Source organism: Notolabrus celidotus, chromosome 15 (assembly GCF_009762535.1).
Source record: "Notolabrus celidotus isolate fNotCel1 chromosome 15, fNotCel1.pri, whole genome shotgun sequence".
NCBI classification, from domain to species: domain Eukaryota; kingdom Metazoa; phylum Chordata; class Actinopteri; order Labriformes; family Labridae; genus Notolabrus; species Notolabrus celidotus.
The window spans coordinates 4,605,019-4,628,249 of record NC_048286.1 but is presented as its reverse complement, the minus strand read 5'-3'; positions in this window follow the sequence as shown (position 1 = coordinate 4,628,249).

Here is a 23,231-nt window from a genome sequence, read left to right as displayed (position 1 = left end):
AGATCTACAGATGACAGACGGAGACCCTGAAGTCCACCCGGCAGAGGCAGAGAGTGCGTCTCAGATGATGAAGATAGCCACAGGTTTCCTCAGAGTGGCAGCCTGCAGGCATCTCACATCATCTGTCAGGTAAGGATTGAACCAGTCACACCCACTGCTCTGCAGCTCTACCTGACAATCTACCTTCTGACATACGACTGTCAGAGAAAAGCCGGGGTTTAAATAATGTCAGACGTCTTCATAAAACGTTCTGATTGTGTCCAAAAGGTTTTAGAAGTCTAAACCAACCTACGGTAACTTTAACTCCTACAATGCAGACGGACATTCATCAAGCAATACTCCCCAAGGTATTCCAGACTCTTACACATTCCCCTACTGAGGGGCAGCAGTCTGAGTCATAAGCCCCGCCTCCTCCATGTTAACAGATGGGACATGGGTCAACTAGAAAAGTTAAATTCACATCAAATAAACGTTTCTCTAGAAGATAACTCTCATCATGCTCAGGAATTCATTTTCTGGACAGGTTAAGTTTTAATTTGTTATTTGGTGTTAGAAACATTTTTGATTGACAGCTCTGTTGACCAATGAGGACTCCTGCAGCGTTCTTTACTGGATTAAAGGAAAGGAGGAACGAAGAGAGACAATTAAAACCCTAACACAAGAGTCATTGAACTTTCTGTGACCATGACAGCCAAATTCCATCAGATCCATGTCCGGTCTGTCTCTGATCCGTCACGGCACCGGATCTGATAGGTTTCTATTCTAGACTTCTATGTTTGCCGGATGCCGGAACACGACGCATCAATCTCAACAGAGCAGACGGAGCGGGACAGGAAGTCAGGCACCAAAACAAAATGAAAACATCTGGTTAATTTTCAGAATAAAACACTGTGTTATCACCAGATCGTATTTCACTTAACTACAACAACAAACCGTCATGATGAGTGGAGCCAGGCCTAGAGTCAACAGGTCAGAGGTTTTCATAGGACCAGAAAGACAACATGGATGAGGAGAGGAGGAGGAGAATCCTTGATTCAGTGATTACTGCAGGAAAACCTGTTCGGCAGTCCTGCTCTGTGCTGCATTCTGAAAATGCAACCGGACAAAAGAAATACACTTGCTTCAAATCATACCCTCAATGAAACATACAAAATGAGCACAGAGCTAGAACAACACAGAAAGGAAGCCATGCAAAATACAACTCAGCTCAATTTTTCTACCTCAAATTAAATGAACCGACTGCCAGTTGTTGCATTTGCCACTATCAAACTAATAAACTGATTTTAACCTTTAAAACTTCATCAAAAAAAAGTGTTCATTTTTACTATATTTAATGAAATAGTTAAATTATATATTATTTAATATGTGTGTTTCAATCATTTTAATGGTATTTATATTTATTTAATAAAAAGTATAAATAATAATAAAAAAACTGTCAATACAAGGACACAACACCAGCAGAGCACAGACTCAGCACATGCCAATCACTCTGATGACAGAAGCAAAAGAAGTCCAAAAGTCCAAAATGTCCAGTTTCTCACCGGCTGCTTCCTCAGTTCTTTGCAGATCATCCATTCTGAACAGTTCCACCACGGATCTACTCTCTAGAGCAATCTTTCAGTAAGTACAGCCCTTTATTTTTGGCACTGCTCTCCCAGCGTGTGCTCATCACCTGCTCCAGGTGCGCTTAGCGTGACAGATAAAGTCCTTCCGTGGGGATGTGAGGAATTTCTATCGTTTAATTATCTATTCATTACCTTGATAATCTATTTATATTTTATCTATCATTATAGAATATACCTTTTTCTTTTTATACATGTAACTAAGACAATTACATAGATCAATCACATTTAACTACTTTAATACATTAAAGACTATTTTATTCATTTATTTATTTTATTTTTGCAGTTCGACTTGACAGTATGCCTTGGCACTACCAGCACAATATGTCAGCGTCTACCGAGGCGGTATTATGGAGTCACATCTTACAAAGAAGGAGTATGGAGGCACAGAGTTCAAGTAATATACTGTCAATGTTTGAACCTATAGCATTTGTAAAGATGTATGTGCATATTTTCATGCCGCTAAAGAGTGGATTGAGTTGTATTTGATATGCATTGACAATAAAGGACCTACTGTATCTATTAAAGTAAGAAGACATGCTGCAATTATCTACAAAAAAAGCTCTGTAGCACATGCTGATAAGATAGGCAGTGTGTCCTCGGTGAAGACTTTCGGCTCTACAACACTTTAAAGAAAAGTTACCTTCTGTGGCTCGCTTTCCAAAACATGAACAGATGTCTGTCCTCAGCACAAACAGTCACAAACACAGACAGTATTCTGTGCCATCTGTGTCACTCCACTGTCACCACTGAAATCATCTCTAAGTGTTTTGCAGAGCTCACTTGTCCAAACAATGGTCATACATATACATGGGGTACATGTGTCATTATGTGGCTCTGTTCAAGCTGCCTGACAGTTTGTTTTCCTTTCGGCAGGTTGAACACTTCACTCTGCTGAATGTGTGACAGGCTGTATCACTCTGTACCTGCTGCCCAGGGAGCTGTGAAATCCACTCTTGCAGGCTGTTCTAACTTTCAATCTGTTAAAATGTCTTCATCCCTAATGTGTAAAATGCAGAGCTTTGATTGTAACCAGCAGAACATGAGGAACAACCTTATTTCTGTGCTTTGCAAACAGAAATTTAGTTTTTGCATGAGAACTTTTTGTATATTTAATCTCTGCAAAACTGTTTTCAAAAGAAATTCTCACTATCTTTCACTCAGGTGAACTTCTTTTCATACACGTACGAGTACTAGAGTGTTTTGTTTTCAGAAATAAATGCCCTACAGGCGCTAAGATAAAGTCTTGAAGTACACTGATGTAGCCACGCTCTCCAGTAACAGTTTGATCCTAACAAGAGTTGGAATTGACGCAGCAGTAGCAGAGATATTGTATTCATATTCCATGCTTTCTACTTAGCACTTTAGTCAGAGATTCATGCATGCCTGTGTTATGATGGAAGAAAATTATCCAGCTTTTTTCTTTTTTTGAAAGACAAGACAAACAAAGACACAAAGAAAATTATATAAGAAGACAACTACAATGGTGACAGGCACATATTTAAAATGTCCAAATGTAGCTACTCTGTGTGTGTGAGTGTGAGTGTGAGTGTGTGTGTGTGTGTGTGTGTGTGTGTGTGTGTGTGTGTGTGTGTGTGTGAAGAAGTCAAACATCTTTGGTAGCACAGTTAACATCTGGTATTTTTCCTCTGGCCATTGAGGTCAGTTGATTCAAAAATAGTATAGTTATGTGATTTGAATGAAGTGGAAACAGAGTCGCATTTTCTTCTGTACTGTACAGTATGATGACCTCACAGAGATATTGTTTCATGAAATTGCCTTTAAAAATCCTGAAATATTGTGGTGGAGAGATGTGCAAAAAGTACAATGATTGTTTAATTCTGACGTGTTGAAAGTTGCTAATTTTGTATCAAAAGCCTGGAAAAGAAGACATGATAGTGTTTTAAGTGGTGCGCATTTTTATTTTTAACTTTTATTCTGTTATAATTTTCTCCCTCAGTTTCCTTTCAAGGAATGATCATGCTGTGCGCTCTGACCCTGGACTGTACAAATTTATGGTGTCTTGTAAGCCCATGCGGGCTGGGCATATGATTGTATGCATGACTCAATAAAAAAGTAAAAAATTCAAACTAATAATAATAAAAATAATAATAATAGTAAATATGATTATAATAATTACAATAAATGTTGTGATAATGATATGAATAATGATAATAAATAAACAAATAAAATCAATAAGTACATCACCATGATACATTACTATAATCATCATAATACATTAAATAAATATAGCAATACAAAATATCATTATAACAATAATAATTTAATAATAAAAATAATAAAAATAAATGACAATAGCACAATAAATGAATAAATAAAATAAAAAACGTATGCAGCTTTGACCATCTACCCTTCAGCAGGATTAAGGAGTGTGCAATTTAAGCCATGCAAGGTTATGTTTTTTGACCATATCCCACCACCACATTTTTAAACTGCTGGTCATTGACGTTTCTGGTTGTCATTATGAAAACGTACTCTGATAATCTCTGGAAAAGGTTGAAGTCACTTTCAGCAAAAAAGTTTGTTCTCTGTTCCCAGCAGATGAAACTCAGAATAACCCCTGAGTCTCCTCTGGAGCAGACTAAAGATTCAACTACTGAGCAGTACTGTATGACAATGTGAACCTATTGATGATTGGAGGAACACTTTACATCTTGTAATTGCATGACTATAAAACCAACCATGACCAGAGGGACTTTCATCTGGAAACCACAAACACACCCCAGAAGCTTCACGTATGTCCAGGGGGCTGGAGCTCCAAACGCAAGCTCAGCAGGATAAACCCAGCCTTATGTGGATAAAAGTACTCACCTTCTTCCTTCTACGTGCATCTCTTGAGCCAAACATGGTTAAATCCACTACCTTTTCTTGAGGATACAGAGAACTCTTCATGCATCCTTTACACGTACCGTTCTGAGCTGTAGACAAGAAGTTTGTTCCCTTGAAAAACATCTGAAAAAAGTGTGATTGTCTTTAATTCAGGGTTTAGTATTTAAATGTCATGTCACACTAAGGCAGGAACAAAAGAGGAGGGACCAATATGCAGATGGAAAAGAAAGGTTAAAAAACAAAAACATACTTTCTTCAACAAGTCCAGAAATCACAGAGAACGCCAAAAGGAACATCATGTGGACGGGTTTGACTAACACAGGAGAGGGGAAACAGAGATACTAAATACACACAGAGTATCAAGCAATAGGTGTGGACACAGGTGAAACTAATGAATGCAAAATGGAGGGAAACACACAAGGGCAGGAAGTAGAACTAAACCAGACACACAGGGAGCAAGAACTTCAAAATAAAAGACTAGACTAGAACCACAAGGAATACAACACAGGACAAGGTACCAAGAGACACAAGGAAGACTTGAGGAACTTAATATAATGCAGAATATAAACAGAACAAAAGACAACTTTATGACAGGAAATCAAACAGACAGGACTCAGTCTGATCTCATCTTAATCCACTGCCGCACATTGCAGCATTTAGCAAGTTACAGTGGCAAGGACAAACTTCCTTTAACAGGCAGAAACCTCCAGCAGGACCAGACTCATGTTAGACACACATCTGCTGAGACCGTGTTGGAGAGAGGGATAGAGGTAGATGAAGAGAGAGACGATAGAAGTCTTGTTTCCTGCACTTTTATTTTGTAGTTCTTCCTCCCTGTTAGTCTTGTTTAGCTTTACTTCCTGCCCTTGTGTGTTTTCCTCCACTTTGATTACCCTCATTGGTTTCACCTGTGATCTGAGTCCACACCTGTAGCTCATTACCTTGTGTGTACTTAGTCTCTGGCTGTTTTTGAAACTGCCTACTTTTCCTCTGATAAACAGTTTCCACTAATTGGTAGAGTGGTATTACGGTTTATGAAATCAACTGGCCTGAATGCCAGAATATGATATAGGTATTAAAACCTAGCCTGTGGAGGGCAGCATTACACTACCCAGAGTACAGCCTGCTGGAATATCATTCGAAGAAGAAGAAGAAGAAGAAGAAGAAGAAGAAACGGCCTACCATATTAACAGTACGTACTGATTTGGATTACAGATTTCTTTCCTCTTCTTTTTTTGACGGGGAACTCAGTTTTTAGGTGCTGTGAAAATGATTAAATTCCATAAACCACTTCCTAACTTTTTAAATCATAAGTGATGCTAAAGAAGCAGTTTCTCTATCAGCTTGGCCATTGTTTACTTCTGTTTTCTGAAAACCGGAAATTCAGCGACGTCTGGCCCAGCATACTGCAGACCAGATCCAACATACTACATACTAAATTCAAACACAGTATGTAGTAGGCAGTTTTGAAAACAGCCTCTGTGTCTCCTCCTTTGTGACTCTCCTTCTTGTGCCCCCTGATGTTTTCGTTCGGACCTTTTGTGGATTTTATCCTGAACATTTTGAAGTAAGTTTGGTTTCATCTTTTGTCTTCACGTCTCTGCACACGATGGCAAAGACACGGTGAACAAAGTTGCTCAAAAGTAGAACATGTTTGCTCTTTATCCAAACCAGAATATGATACAAATGACATGAGCAGTAAAGAGAGATTTCATCATGCGAATACAGCTGAGGAAACTGAATGACTGAGTGCATGTGAGAGCAAAAAGGTAACTTCAAAAGTATCTGTGTGAGGCCCACTTAGCCACAGCAGTGCTTCAAGCTAAAAGGTTTATTTATACCAAAAAGCTTTCACTCCTGCTGTGACAATGATACCATGTTTAACAGGTATAATGTGTACCATGGTAACACTCTTATATACATTCATCCTAACATGAAACACACCTCACAGCTGAGGGGGTTGGGACTGTCTTTAGTTTTGCAGGTTTCAAACCAGAACATGTGGAAGTAGAAGAAGGTTTGCAATGATTTCAGTAAAATTATTTTATAGATATTTAGGGGAAGTGAATCTCAGTGTTTCAATCATTAGCTGATGAGACACTGGAGGAGTAAAAGCTGGATGATCATCAGATCAGAAGGATTCCCTTCCGAGGAAACATGATTGTACAAGGCCGCTCATGAGGGGGGGCCAAGTTGTTGTAGGGGCCCATGGAGGTCAGCAATAACACTTAATACTATATTTTATTTATTTATTTATTTATATATATCAGAGTCAGTAACATCTTTTAAATGTCTTCTTAAGACCCATTTTTGACAACTTTTTATTTTAATTTATTAATATTTGTACTTTTTTATCAAACTAATGAATTGTTTTGATTTGATTTTATTTATTTTTTTTAATTTTTTTTTTCCTTTAGTATTTTAATGTTGCTAATTAATCCTTTTACATTTTCTATTTTCTCTGATGTGATGTCATCTTCTTTGTAAAACCTTCTTTAATGCTTTTATTTACTTATCCATTTTAATTTATTTATGGATTTTTTGAAAACCTCTTTAATGATTTATTGGTCCACTGTCTCACCACTTTATTCTGTTAAATTTGCATTTATTCTTTTACATCTTTTGCGTTGTTTTGCATTGTTAGATTTTCTACATTCCTGTCTGTCAAAGGTTTATTTTGTCCTCCAAATCCTGCCATGCTTGTTGAATCCTGCCATGCCTCACAAACATTTTTTTTTAAAGGTGCTTTACAAATAAAATTGTTATTTGAGCTAATATAATCATACATATATATAATAAATCAGTTTTATTAAACACGGGCTAATTTATATTAGTTTTTTTTAGATTAATCTTTGTTATCTTATTTATTCATTCTTTCTATTAATATTCTGATCTTCTTAGTTTCAAGCTAATGAAAGCAGGAATGATGGTAAGTTTTATAAAGCTTTAAAAGCTGTCTATCAGGCCCCTGAATCATGTGTACAGGTAAATGACTACAGAACTGGGTGGTTCCCTACACCTTCTGGTGTAAAGCAGGGGGATGTGCTCTCTCCCACTCTGTTTTCAATTTATATAAATGACCTTATAACAGAAATTAAGGATACTGCCATTGGTGTCAGAGTGGGTGAACTAAGAGTCTCCACCCTGCTGTATACACAGATGACATAGTCCTCCTTGCAGAGACTGAAAATGACCTCCAGAGTGTGTTAAATATTGTCGAATGCTGGTGTAATAAATGGAGATTGAAGATAAACAAAGATAAAACCCAGGTTATACATTTTAGGAAGAGGGGACAGCTTCAGACAAAGTTTGAATTTTGTTTTGGTTCAACTGCCCTGTCATTCACTGAGAAATACAAATATCTTGGACTCACTGTAGATGAACATCTCTCATTTGATGAAGGAATACAAGTTCTCTCAGACTCTGCAGGTAGAGCTTTAGGAGCTGTTAAATAAAGTTAAACTATGTAGTGACCTTGGTTACAAGACGTACACACAACTGTTTAAATCATGTGTCTGTCCGATTTCAGATTACTGTGCAGGAGTCTGGGGTTATTTTAAACAATCTAAGTGTGAAGTAGTTCAGAACAGAGCTATGTGTTATTTTCTGGGTGTACATAAAAATGCCCCCAAACTTGCATTGTATGGTGACATGGGATGGGAACCTTGTGACATACGGCATATGGGCGACATGGTGAGACTGTTGAATAGATTAATTAATATGCCAGACAACCGGCTAACTAAACAAATATTCTACTGGGATTATTCTAACAGCTACACCTGGACCTCAGAGCTTGCGAAAATATTTGACAAGGTAGGTCTCCAATATATTTATAGAAACATGTTAACCTGTAGTGTGAGTCAGATTAAAACAAAACTATCTGACACTTACAAACACAAATGGTTAGAAGAAGTCCTGTGTAAGCCCAAACTAAGAACATATAGTCTGTTAAAATTTTTTATCGGCCACAGCTTTATGTAACTCTTCACCTAACCAGAGCTCAGAGGTCTGTCTGTGCTCAGCTGAGATGTGGTATCCTTCCTCTGGCATTAGAAACAGGTCGCTTCCACTCTGTTCCAGAGGAGGAGAGAAAGTGCTCCTTGTGTGATCTGGAGGAAGTTGAAAATGAAATGCATTTTTTATTCTACTGTCCTTCATATCATGATCTCAGGTGCCTCCTTTTCAACAAAATATCAGAAAACTGTCCTGATTTGTTTTGCATGTCTCATGAAGATAGACTTCAGTTCCTGTTTACACATGAAGTGTTTCAGTTTGCTCAGTTTGTGTTAAATGCTGTTCAGCTGCGTAGGAGCACACTCTGTCTGATTTAGTTGTTGTCACTGCCAAATGTCTGAAGTGTACCACTGTGCTTTTGAATTACTTTAGGTCATTGTTGGACATGTGCGGTATTGTAACTGCTCTTCTTTCTTCTATTTTTTCTTTCTCTTCTTATGTTGTTGCTCCTATTTTGTTTTGTAGTGTCTTGTAAGTCCATATGGGCTGGCCACCTGAAGGTACACTACATGATGAATAATAAACTAAAAAAACAAAAAAACAAAACAAAAAAAAACTTGTTAAGTATTGTGTGTAAGAGCAAATGTAATGACTAAATCCCTCCCCCGGGACAAATAATGTATTTCTGATTCTGATAATCATTTTGATAAATTTGCCAAATCTGAGTTTGGACTCAATGCCACCTAAAAATCTACTACTTGCTGCTCGGTCTGTGGCTTCTTTGTCGCAGGCCGAGCGAGAGAGGAAAGCAAAAGAAGGCTGCAGACATTTTTTATTTGCATTTTTAAAAATGGTGATTTTGATTCCTGTGTTGAGTGCTCGCTCATGACTCTTTGATGACTACATTCTCTGACCAATCAGTGGCCGGCAGTCCGTCGACGTCACCTTTTAGTATCGGCTCAGCTCACTTGGAACCAGAGCTGGACACCAGGTACCGCGCCCGTGGAAACGCAACACAAACCGAGTAGAGTCGGGTCAAGTGGAGTAGAGTAGGGCTGAGGCGGGCCGGTGGAAAAGGGCCATTAGTCTTGGGGAATACCAATTTATTTAGTAGAGGAGCATACTTTTTGAGTCAATCTTCACACACTGCTCTCTTGACTTTAGATAAGAAGCCATTCAACTTTAAACGTCTTCTTTAGGTCATAAAGCACTTTACATTTCAACAAATAAACAAGTTTCTGTTTCTGTGGCGTGTTTATGTCGAGAGCCAAACTGTGCAGAATATAAAATTTGATTTGAATGAAAAAAATCACAACTTTTTCTGAAACCTTTGACAACACAGCAGGAATAGAGATGAGGTGATGTTTATGACAACATTTAAAAATGTTAGAAAAACCTTGAAAACCTTAATATTAGCCAAACATTTGGACTATTACAAATTACTTTGCTCCCCCCAAAGACAAAGAAAGAGGAGTGTATAAGGGGGAAAGATGATTGAGGTTAATGTGTGGTTTAATCAGATCTGTAGTGGGGTCACTCACCTTTTTTAGGACCCCAGTCGTTGCTTTTGGCCACCCTGTGTGTAGCAAATTTAATTCAATCCTTAAAATATTTAATAAAATCATTTATTTTCTGATGATTTTTGCTTACATTTGAAAACATTGTCACTATTTGCGAAACTTACAAAAACTGTTGTTGATGTGTTTACCCTGACTTCTTTACGTCATACATTTCCTCACCTGTCTCTAAATTAAGATCTCACACCTCATAAACTGAGCTGCTGTCGTCTTTAGAGAGGGAATGAGCTTTTCAGGTGTTTCTGTTATTAAGTACCCTGAGAGTGCAAATGACTTCACTCTCACTGGGCTGAATGTGCTCTGTTAAATGAGTAAAGGAATTAACATTGAATACATTCTAAACACATCAGCACTTTGGCAGAAAGTGACTCCCAAAAGCTACCCAAACATTCTTTTAACAGACTTTAAAAGAAAACAGAGCAGGTCTAGACTGTACTCTATGTTCTATTATTAACAAAGACCCAACATCAAGACAGGATAAGATCCAGTCCCATCTTACAGACAGGACTCAGTCTGATCTCATCTTAATCCACCATGAGCAGAGCACTTTGCAGCATTTAGCAAGTTACAGTGGCAAGGACAAACTTCCTTTAACAGGCAGAAACCTCCAGCAGGACCAGACTCATGTTAGACACACATCTGCTGAAACCGTGTTGGAGAGAGGGATAGATGGAGATGAAGAGAGAGGGAGAGATGATAGTGATGAGATGGATAGTAGTAGTTGTAGCAGCTGGAGTCTGGCACGTCCACAGCAGCAGAGATCCAGAGGAACCTACGAGACAAGGGAGCTCAGGGACACTAGAAAGCTCTATGGTTAGTAACTTTAATGGGACAGGAAGAGTTAAAGTAAGTGACAGGCAGACAGAGGAGAGAGAGGGAAGTGATACGGTGAAACACACTACGAGATAATCAGTTTTTGGGCCTCCTCTGATCTGCTTTGATGACGGTTGTTTACTCAAAGTCATGTTTGACTCTGAGATTTTGTGAGATTTCCAGTTTTAAGAATTTACTCAACACACTGTAAGAATTTTTTTTTTTTCAAATCTGTCATCTGTTCTCATCATGTGTGGGGTCTCTCACATTTTCAACATCTGTTAAGATTTTAAGAGTCATTCAGGCGTGAATGTATAATTGGGATTTAACCCTAGTTTGACTCTGTTCAGTGAATTGGTGGTTGTCTCAGACTTGTCTCAGCATATATATATATACATATTTTTGATTCATGTTGAAAGAGCTGAATATTCATGAACAAACCGTGGAGATCTGAGGAAACATTGACTCTGGATTTGTTGGTGAATCTGTTTGTTTTGCTGGATAAATATTGATCGGAGGCTTTGTGTTTGTGTAGTTCACTGCGGTGTCCTCTCTGATCTAAGGCGTCTGATCATATTTGCTATGTTTTTGTCTGATACTGACGAGAGGAGCTCTTTTAAAAGTTTGACTTTTCAGAGTACTTCTCTGGAGTAAACTTTGACACATTAAGTGATCATTTCAAAAGCGTCTCTTTGATCGGTCAATGAAAGCTGTCAGGAGGTCACACCCACAGTGAGCCATGTGTAAACACTGAACTGAAGTATTAAAGGCTCTGTAGCATCAATGTTGAGTTTATCGTCGTGTGATGTGCGTTGTTTCTGAGCCGCTGCCTCGTCTCCTTTTTGTCACCACACCTATATTTATGTAGAATAGCAGATGGAGTGAGCTGCTGATGGATGCACTCTGACTCTGCTTTAAATTCACAGCAGCAGCTGCAGGCTGCTGGAGGCCTGCTGCTTGGCCGGCCGGCCAGTTGGCTGAAACAGAAAAGACACTCAGAGTTTCTTTGAAAGCAGAAATCAAGCTGTGGAGCTAAAGATGAGGAGGGAGGGGGAGATCACGTGCGGCCCTCTTTGTACTGTACACTGATGTGTGTAGTACAAGGAGTGAAGCTTGTTCCTTTTAAATGACAGAAAATGAACGCCCTGTTCAAGAACTACAGAGCTTATTATTATTATTATTATTATTATTATTATTATTATTATTATTATTATTATTATTATTATTATTATTATTATTATTATTATGTGGAGGGTGTTTTGTTCCCTCAGTGCAGTCTGGCAGGCTCTGACCTCCTGCTAGGCTGCTAACACACAGAGCTGACATCCTGAACTGCTTTTTAAGTTACCCTCTGTTTCACAGCCTCCTAACTCGCTCTGCTCTCACTTTGTGTAAGTTCACAGCCTCACAGCAGGCTGAACACAGAATCCAATAAAGGCTGGAGACTGCAGTTTGCTTTTTTAAGATTTTAATGGAGGTAGTTTAGGAACTCTGGGAACAGTGGTGGACACGGGACTTAATAATACAGAGTGCAGATGAAAATTCAGACTAAATTGAGACCATAGGTGTCATGGTTTGGAAAAAAATTGGGAACCTAAATGCAGACTGTGAAGATTTATTGATACCAAAGGATCAAAAAGACAAAATCAAAATGCTAATTTGAAGTGAAAAACAAAAAACAAAGGAGGTAAAAGAACACTCAAGAGACATTGGAGATCACAGGGAAAAGATGCAGGTAAGACTCAACAAGCTGACCTAGGAGGGAGGCATGTTTGACACAACACACAGGTGACACTTTGCAGCATTTAGCAAGTTACAGTGACAAGGACAAACTTCCTTTAACAGGCAGAAACCTCCAGCAGGACTAGACTCATGTTAGACACACATCTGCTGAGACCGTGTTGGAGAGAGGGATAGAGGGAGATGAAGAGAGAGAGATGATAGTGGTGAGACTGATAGTAGTAGTTGTAGTATTAGTAGTTGAGGTCCAGAGGAACCTACGAGACAAGGGAGCTCAGGGACTCCAGAAAGGTCTGTGGTTAGTAACTTTGATGGGATGGTGGAGGGAGATAGGACCCCACCGTGTCAGGTTGATAGTTCCTCAGCAGTCTAAGCCTATAGCAGAATAACTAAGAGTTGTTTTATCCTTATTGCCAATGATATCGCTTTTTTTATAAAAACAAGATTTGGTCTTAAAGTATGTTTCTGACATCTGAGTCTTTATAAGGATGCTCGTCTTGTAATCAGGCGCATCCTATTTTTGGGCCATGACAGTGCCTGCTGCACATCAGCTCACCCTGACTCCTGCAGACTTTTGACTTGGATGATGGAGGGAAAACAGTCTTCATGACGTTGGGATGAACAAATACTCTCCCCACTGGAAAATACACATGTGAATGGGTGACAATCATAAAAGGCGCTTGCTTATTTGTACGCACTTCATTGTGTAGTGAAATTGCACTGACATTTCCATGCTCCCCTGCAGGGATGAGTCAAAAGGAGTCTGCTGTTATGTCCACAATGCAGAGTATACGAGGTAGGATGCAGATGCACTGATCAGATACTTGTATAAACGAAATTCCTTCCTGATATCCGAGCTCTTTCCCAAGTCCCTAAGGACGAGCCCCATCGCTCTGTGAAGGAAATTTATTTGACGTCTCCTATCTGTGATCTTATCTCCCCCCTGTCGCCGCTCAAAGCTCACGACCTCAAACGGCACTTTGTAAATCAGAGCGTCCCCCTCAGGCTCTACTCCCTCTTGACCTCAGCTTGAAACGTTGATCCACCTGTCAATCTCGCGCCTTCTGAAAAGAACTGCAGGATCATTAAGCCCCTTTCATTTGAGGAAAAAGGACCATAATGCAACTTGTTTTTCAAACAGATAATCACAGCCTCACTCTGTTGTTTTAAAGAAACAAATATCTTAATGAGAAGTTCCTGGGATTTGTTTTCAAATCATTACCCCGAGGTATATCGCACACAAAACTCTTAAGTCTTTTCATTACAATCCCATTTTGCACATTTCTGTGAAAGCACACTTCTCTTTGAAATGAAACAAATTGCTTTCCTCACATTTCCCATTGTGGCCCAGTTTCGCTCACGGCTGCCAAGAGATTTTATCAAACCTTTGAGACGCCGCAACAAGTAATCTTCCCTCAACAAAACCGAAATAGCACCATTCTACTTTTTCCACAGGAGGTAGAGCCGAGAATGGGGAAATGATTTTTCTAACAATGAAAGAAGGCAACAAAAGTCACATAAAGAAGGTGACATTGTTGTGCACTTGAGTAGGAAGAGTGGAGGATTGTGGGAGGGAAGCTGAGCTATGGCGAGCACAGCCAACAGGCAGAGAACGTCTTCATTAAATAACATGTTGCACCTCTCAGGTTGGCATAGTTTTAAAATCTGTCACCCGTCTGACTCAGCCATTAAACAACCAGCTGCTCTCTCAGTGTGAGGTGTGTCCGCGGGCCACTGAGGTGTGTGTCGCTCACGTTGAGTGTGATCCCTTGTTCCTCAGTCTCTGTGTTATCTGATTCCCCCGCTGTGTTTGCTCTCAACAGGTTTTTTATCTTCTGACTCCCCTGCTGTCTGTACTCTCTCTGGGTTTTCATTATGAGACTCCCCTGCTGGCTCTTTCTGCACGCCTTCCTCTCTGCTCTCTGTTTTCAGGGCTTTTTCTTTAACATACAGACCCTGATGAATGCAGCTAAGAGCCCCTCTCCCATGTGGGTTCACAGTCACCCCTCTTGTCCCCTGACTCGGCTGTGCATCTGAGTCGACACAGAGCTGTGTCAGTCAGGTTTTCACAGCAGCAGGATGAATAATGGCTCAGTCGCACTGGATCCACATCTCACTGTTCTTCATTTTAATGCTGTTACAAACAGAGCAGACTGCTCTGACCTGGCCCGTTCAGAAAGAATATTCTTTCTGGTCAGGAAGGGCGATCTATACCATTGTTATGCAGGTTCATATCCACTTAAACACTTGATTTGATCGTGTCTGATCTAAATGATCTTGGCTATATTTCTCAAGTCAGAGCCGCTCAAAGGCAAAGACGATCCTTTAAGCGCCTCACCACGAGGATGGAGGGTCACTTATTTTAGGAGCATCAAATTAAACTTGAAACAGGCTATAGACTTGTTACCATTGCCAAAATACTAAGGACTTTGGGACCTTGTGTCAAGACCCTAGACTGTATAATAAATGGACGTAGTATCCGTGACGTCACCCATCTATTTTGATGCCATATTGGAAATGCTAAAGGCAACAGTCTGTCGAACTAGTGTGAGGTAAAGAGGCGGGCATTAAGCCTTTTCGTTAACAGCTACAAGATGCCCGTTAATCGAGTCAGCCAAGACCTTAAATGGGCAAAACTCGTAACCTTAATATATTCAAAATGCAGAGTTATGAAATAATTCACCTCACCCGTCTAGTGTGTGCCAAGAGAGAAAAAAACTATTCAGACTAAACTACTTCCTCGAACCAGGCTGTAAACATGTTTATTTCTGCTGTTAAGATTGTCTTCTTTGAATGGGTGTGTATTTGGTTTCTGGTGTTCCTGCAGTTTGTAACACTTCACTGCACTGGCTTCAATTCTCGCTTGGGAGGGGGTTCTGAAAAGTTTTCCCAAAGGATTAACCACTAATATCTCAAGTGATGAAAGTGGAAAGGGAAAGAGACAATAATAATGAGCAAATAAACAAAACAAAGCTTGGGTAAGGCAAACTAAATCACCGCTGCCGAGCAGCTGACCAGAAAGCGAACTCTCTGGGAGATCCCTGAAAAACTCCTTTAGGAAACACAAAGACGGTCCAAATGGCTTTAAGGGTGAACAAAATCCGCTTGGATGAAAAGTAGGCCCAGCGACAACCTACTACTATAGTAAGAAACTAGAAACTGATGTTATATCACCACATTACTTCATATTACTCCACCACTCATACTCTGTTTGCATTGTCAGAGTGTGAGAGCATGTTTTGAGTCTGTATTAAAAAAGTTTTCAGGAGAAGCTCATTAAACTAAACCCCAACACCCCAAGTAGTGCACAGATCTGCACTGAGCTGTTCAGTCGTAGTATGTTTTTGGACTAAAAATACTTTTGTACTTCTTTTTTTTTAATTTGACCTTCAGCTTGCTAGGAGCAAAAAGTTTACAGCCATGTATCACTGAATATCTGAATATACAGAACGAAGGTAGAGATGGAGATCACGCTGCAGGAGTGCTCGGAGAAGTTTCTTTTAAGATGTGAAACTTTCTCCTCTCTGAAGTCTTCTCATGCTGATTCAAATCAACCACATCCATGTTACCCTTTCTGGAACAATGTGCATTTAACTTCACCTTAAATACTTGAATTATTAGAACATTTTAACAAGTGACCTTTACGGCTATACAATTCCAACAGACACCTGCAGGGCAATCAAGCGTATATCTGCTTTAGACTCAGCATGAATAACTGAAATGTCAAATTTATTTCCCTGAGCCAGTCAGATTATTATTTTCCAACTGGTAACCTATGAGGAAAAACTAAACTGAAGCAGAGGTGTTATTGTAGTCTGAGCGACGTCACCCATTTGTTTCTGAAGCAGACTTTTGAAGCCAATCGACAGCCGGCCCCCATATTGGAAATGCTGACTCAAACAAGCTTGAGGTGGAGTTGAGGCGGGCCTTTAGCCTCCTCGCTATCAGCTACAGTGTGCTGGCTTAGCCAAGTTAGCCATGCTCCTAATAATGCAACATTCTTAACCTTGATAACTTCAAACTATAACCCGGGACTTCCACCAGATCCGTGTGCATCCGTCTCTGATCCGCTGCTGTCCTGCTCCGTGCTCTCTAGTCGGTCAACACACCGGTTACATTTTCAGAACGCAGCACGGAGCAGGACTGCCGGACAGCTGGAGTCATGTGACCGAGGTTTTCCAGCGGTAATTACTGGATCAAGGATTCTCCTCCTCCTCTCCTCATCCATGTTGTCTTTCTGGTCCTCTGAAAACCTCTGACCTGTTGACTCCAGGCCTGGCTCCGCTCATCATGACAGTTTATTGTTGTAGTTATCGAGCTGATCTGGTGATAACACAGTGTTTTATTCTGAAAATGAACCGGATGTTTTCATTTTGTTTTGGTGAAACCTGACTTCCTGTCCCGCTCCATCTGCTCTGTTGAGATTGATGCGTCGTGCTCCGCCATCCAGCAAAAATAAAAGTCTTAAGCATCTGATCCAGAGGGCTCCGACCTGCCGGGTCAGAGACTGAGCCAGATAGCAACGGAGCGGATCCAATGGAAGTTAACACATTGGCTAGAATAGAACCGTAGGGACCGGACACGGATCTGGTGGAATTTGGCCATAAGTAATTTAACAAATTCTTCCCCCGTACAGTCTGAGAAATGAAAAATTGATTTTGAACCACTCTGTAATCATATTTATTTCTAATGTCAAGATCAGCCTTTTTGAATGGGTGTGTATGTGGCCTCCAGTGCCCTTGCAGCCAGCCTCTAGTGGATGATTGAGGAACTGCAGTTTTTCACACTTCTGCGTTAGTTTCATTTCTCAAGACTAGAGGCTGCTGCTCATTTTCTGTTGTAACAGAGAGGCAAATCCCTGCAGCGCTGTCACATGCCATCACTTGATCACTGTGCCACAGTTCCTTCTCATTGCAAACACCAACACCTGCTTTAACACGGTGAGGAGGTGCTGCTCTCTGGTTAATGAGTGTGGCTCTGCTCTGAAGTGTCAATCCACCTTGTTAGTCAAAAAACCCCACTGTTGTACTACTTTACTTTTAACCGCCATTGTGGCTGCATCTGTGTGAGGGGAAGTCAATCTCTGTTGTGTGTGGACTGAAGTCAAAACTACGGGGGCCCTGAAGGTCAAAACAAATTTACAAAAGATGAAACACTTTTACAAAGTTGGAGACAAAATAACATTTTGGAAAACATTTTTACATTTTATAAAACAAAGTTACATTAGCAAAACACTTTTACCAAAGCCAAAACAAATTTACAAAATAAAAAAAACACTTTTACAAGCGGTGAGACTATTTTACAAACAACTGAACACTTTTACCATTTCTGAAACAAATTAACATTTCATTTTTTACGGAAAGGCAATGTACCAAATACTGGAAATGATCCAGAAGTGATGGAGTGAGGGGTCATTTAGTTTGTTTTGATGGAGAGAAACCAAACAGAGCGACGATACACAAAGTGTAGGAACCCAGAACATCCTCAGGTCTCAGAGAGAGCTGTCAGACGTCAGATGAAAAAGCATCATGTCTCTGGAAAAAACTCTGTCATATCTCCACAAAACCTTCGTCATGTGTCAGAATTCAGATTAAACGGCCTCAGACTACACAGACTCATACTTAAAGCTGGGGTTGGAAGTCAGATTTAGATACACTTTTTATCATACTGGTTAAAATGATCTTTATGTCCTGATGGTAATCAATAATGTGTTCTTAAAAAAGAGTGAAAAAAAGCCTCTATCTACAGCTGGAGTAAACCTGGGAAAACGCCAACCAATCCCTGCCATCAGGAGCCAAATGATGAAACCAATCAAATCCCGTCCTGCCGTTCTGCCCGCCTCCCGTGCGTACATTTCATGTTTGTTTGTGTTTTAAACTTTCACTATAATGTTTTGGTGTTTTCTTACCACAGAGTGAGACATGAGTTGACGTAGTGCAAAACACAAACGATGTGCTGAGGACCGGTTTTGAATCAGTCATGATCATATGGTCACGAATCAGCGGCGCTCGTGCATGTGAGCGGGGGTGTCCTTTTGGAGGAGCTCCAAGGGGAAGGGGGGAGGGGTTAGACGGAGTCCTGAGGAAATGCTACACTCAAATTCATGCTAGTTTTCCAAGGCTGCCATCCCTAGGTTTAACGGCCTCATACCAAACAGACTCGTAGTGTTTTGCTAATCTAATTTTGTTTTATTAAATGTAAAATGTTGTCCTTCAGGGTCCCCATATAAAACTGTGTACATAAAACAAAATGCATGCTCAAACCGGTGATGACGGTGCAGCAGAGTCATTGGTGATGGTATGGGAACTGATAAGATGGCTTTCCACCGATCAATGCATGATTTTGAGTGTTTTGTCCACTTCATATGATTCAAACCAAATGAGTCTTACCACTGCCACTTTTCGTTTTACACGTGGAAACAAGCTTTCAGCAGCCACTTAAATATCAAGTAGAGTGACCTTTGAATGTACCTAGTTTAGAGAAAAGTGCAACCAATGACCTTTAAACATGCGGCACAGAGAGGCTGTAACACTTACACAGACTTCTGCCCGGCAATCAAAGGTGATACTGCCTATGACCGTGGTTTGGAAACTCAGACTCAAACATCTAGTGCAATCTGAAAAATCCTGCTCATCCCTGGTCCCGGCACATCCTGCTGGTCTTAATCGAGACTGGAAAAACAAGGAAATGAATCTTGTAGATGAGAAAAGAGAGAATAAAATCTAGGTAAAGTTGACGTGATGTCTGAATCCTCACAATCCTCAATCCCCATCCAGCTTTTCAAACCCTGTCATTACAGTAAGCACGATTCATCTGCAGAGTACCTCCTGCTGTACTCCTTTCTGATTCCCTGTCACCACCACATACGATCAGAGGGCTCCACTCTCTCGTGACCTGGATAGGATCACGTAGATCTTCTCATATCTATTCTGAGTTCTCGTTATTTTCCGTAGAGTCTACATGATCTTCCTCCCACTCTTTCTATTTTGGTTTGTTGTCTTTCGCGCATCAGCACACACTTCTGTCAGTCTGTCACAGTCTCACTCAGTCTCATTTCACGGCTAACGATCCGAACGACGCATGATATTTGATCCCCCCCGGGGGCTACATCGGCACAAACTCCCCAGGTATATCTGTTCTGAAACAGGATGGACTTTAATGATGACATTTCACTCCTTTCTGCTCTTGACTCATCCTCCTCTTATCTGTTCTGCCTCATCCTCATAAATTAGCTTAAGTTACCTGTCTCTCTTCAAGCAAACTTTCTGAGCAACCTGAGCATTCATCCTAAGGGAGCGTTAAAGACGAGGCACGTCATACTTTTGACGTGCCTTTTCTTTTTATTTCATGACTCCTAGCAACACTTAAAGATAGCACATTGGGTCAATCAGTTGGTTTGAGTACCGTATTAGTTCAGCATAAATGGCTTTAAATGAGTTGTAATGCAGGCTGTTTGTGAACCTGAATAATTTGGGGTCCCCCGACTTCTAGTCTTCTTGTCCAGCAGGCCATTATTCAGTTACTGGGGGTAAGGTCAAACAGATGGGTTGGCACAAAATGCCACACATGCATATAGTTTGGCAGAATATAGAGAGCAGGACAGTCACCAGCTGTCCCTGTTAGCATGCACCAACATTTCATAAGACCTCCCTCAGAGTTATTCCTACAACCTGATTTAGATCGCTGCTGTAGTTCTAAAAGTAAAATACCTTCTCAGGGGAAATACTTTAGTTTGTTTAGTTTATTCACACACATCATCACAAAAGTACATCTTTGTTTGACTGGTTTCATCCTAAACTGCAGGTAATGTTTATTAGCCAATGACGAGCCCCTAAACCTCAGATGCTTTGAGACCCAGATGCTGACTTGAGACAAGAAAGGCATGTGGAGGGAGGGTCCTTGTCTTTCTTCCTCCAGACATTCTGTATTGTTTTATTGTGTTGCTTTCATCTGTGGTGGTTAAATGATTAATATTGAATCCTCTATATGTCAATAACAAATCTCAGGGTGTGGAGTCTTTTAAGGTGTTTAGGTTGGGGTGTCACAAAGCCAATATTTTTAATGATGCCATTAAAAACCAAATGATATTTATACCCCTTCTGTTACAAGCACCACAAAAATCAACTCCTGGGCCTCCACTGGAAAGAGTCACTGAACTCAAACATTCAACAACCTGTTCGTATATGAAAGCAAAATAATAATTTTCCTAAACCTGTGTTGCCTTTATCTCAAATAAAATATTCACATAAGGTATGTGATGGTTTGTGTACATGTCAGTATCTTTTAATTTTCTAACTAATGTACTCATTGTAGGAGCTGTATTCTACTTTATTTCTATTTTGCATAGTTTGTTCATTTTCTGCATTTATTTATCGTCGTTTTTACAGTCGTTTAACTCTCCTCTGCCTCGCTCAGTAGCTCACCCTCTTCCAGCTGAACGCTCCGGGGCTGTCATTGGTTAATCAGCAGTGGCACTCTTAGTCTCTCATCCAATAACACAGTGGCACGCCCTTATCGTCAACCTATCACTTTCCTGCTGCTCTTGACTGACTCAAGCATTCTTTTGTCCTTTTGCACAGCCAGAGAAAAGTCCTTACATGACAGGTCACAGTTTACAGATATTTGAAGTTCATGTTTGATCAGCTCTGTGCTGCATCTGTGTCTTTAGTCTGATCATTTAATGGCCATCAGAGAGAAAATCCTCTCCACACTTTTTTGCAGGACTTAACGCATTTGCGCTAACTGATGCTCGTGAGGGGGCCTGTGATTGGATGACAGGCGGTGTGATTGGCACATGATCTGCCACTGTTGTTTTATCTGATCTAAGATCTGTAGAGTGCAGTCTGCTGTATTTACAAGAGTTAATAGTCAATATATGGGACAATTGAGGTCTTGTATGAAACAAACCAATTTAGCCCAATATACGGGATGTTCCAGCTAATACAGGACAGTTTGCAACCCTATGCGCACCCCTTCACCTCCCCATCCCGACCTGGTCTCCGCAATGTCTTAAATTTCGTGGTAATCCTCAGCTACCACCACCATTGTCTGGACCCTAGGGGGATTTCTTCTGCTGCCAAAGTCAGACATCCTACACTCACGAAATATCCCCATAGAGTCCTTAAGTCCTCTTCATCATCTACCTCCTTCCCCTCGGTAATATCTTCCGCAAATTCAACATTCACTTCCACTGTTACGCAGATGACACCCAGCTCTACCTCACCACTAACCCCTCATCCACTCTCCCACCCACCTCCCTCACTGATTGCATCTCTGAAATAAAAACCTGGTTCACCCTAAATTTCCTTAAACAGTAATAAAACCGAGGTTCTCCTCATTGGCACCAAATCCACTCTATCCAAATCCAATAGTTTCTCACTCACCATTGATAACTCCTCCGTCTCACCCTCCCCTCAGGTTAAGAGTCTGGGTGTCATCCTTGACAGCACATTATCCTTTCAATCACACATCAATAACATCACCCGGACTGCCTACTTCCATCTTCGTAACATCAATCGTCTCCGCCCCTCCCTCACCCCCCACACTGCCGCCATCCTTGTCCACAGCCTTGTCACTTCCCGTCTGGACTACTGCAACTCTCTCCTCTTCGGCCTCCCTCGCAAATCCCTCCATAAACTCCAACTGGTCCAGAATTCAGCTGCCCGTATCATTGCCCGAACCCCCTCCATCCACCACATCACTCCTGTCCTCCAACAGCTCCACTGGCTCCCTGTTCAGTTCCGTATTCAATTCAAAGTCCTCCTGTTAACATTCAAGACCATCCACAACCTCGCCCCCCCATATCTGTCCGACCTCCTCCATGTTCCCACTCCCTCCCGCTCCCTCAGATCCTCTTCCTCCATACACCTGTCTGTCCCCTCCGCCCGTCTCACCACTATGGGGAGCCGAGCATTCAGCCGCTCTGCTCCCCGTCTCTGGAACTCATGACCACCTCAACTCAGAAACACAGATTCTTTCCCCCATTTCAAATCACAACTCAAAACATATCTGTTCAAAACCGCTTACTCCGTCTGACTCCTATTGCTCTGTCATTTTGTTATTGTTTCTATTTTTTCTTACCCCTTGTTAGTTTATATTGTTTTCATTTTTGACTCTGATTTTGTTTCCTTTAATGTAAATTCGTGTATGTATGTATAAATATATCTGTGCGGTGTCCTTGAGTGCCGAGAAAGGCGCCTTTCAATAAAATGTATTATTATTATTATTATTAAGCCAAAGACTTTCTGTCACGTTCCATTATTCATCAAGTTGTAATAAATAACATTTCATTCCTCAAACTTTGTCTCTCCTGATTGAAAGGCAGTAGTTGTATTTGGCCTGAGTCCTCTGGTGTGTCCTCTACAGGTGTCAGTACAAAGCCAAGGAGCTAAATGCTTTTAAATCTCTTTTAAAAATCACATTTTTATGGTGGATGTCACATGAGTGTGTTTTAATCCAGAATTTTTTAATTATTTTGCAGGTAGTATTTATATGCAGGATTTTATATTTTATATTTCTGACCTGTTGATTGTTTTAATCTTTTATCTTTTGTTGTTTTTATTTCTTCCAACATTCTTTTATTCCCCTTTATTGTTGGCGGTCACAACCTTTTTTATGTCTCTTTATATCGCTTCTTTTTGCCGTTATCTCCCTGCAGTTTCTTTTTAAACTTGTA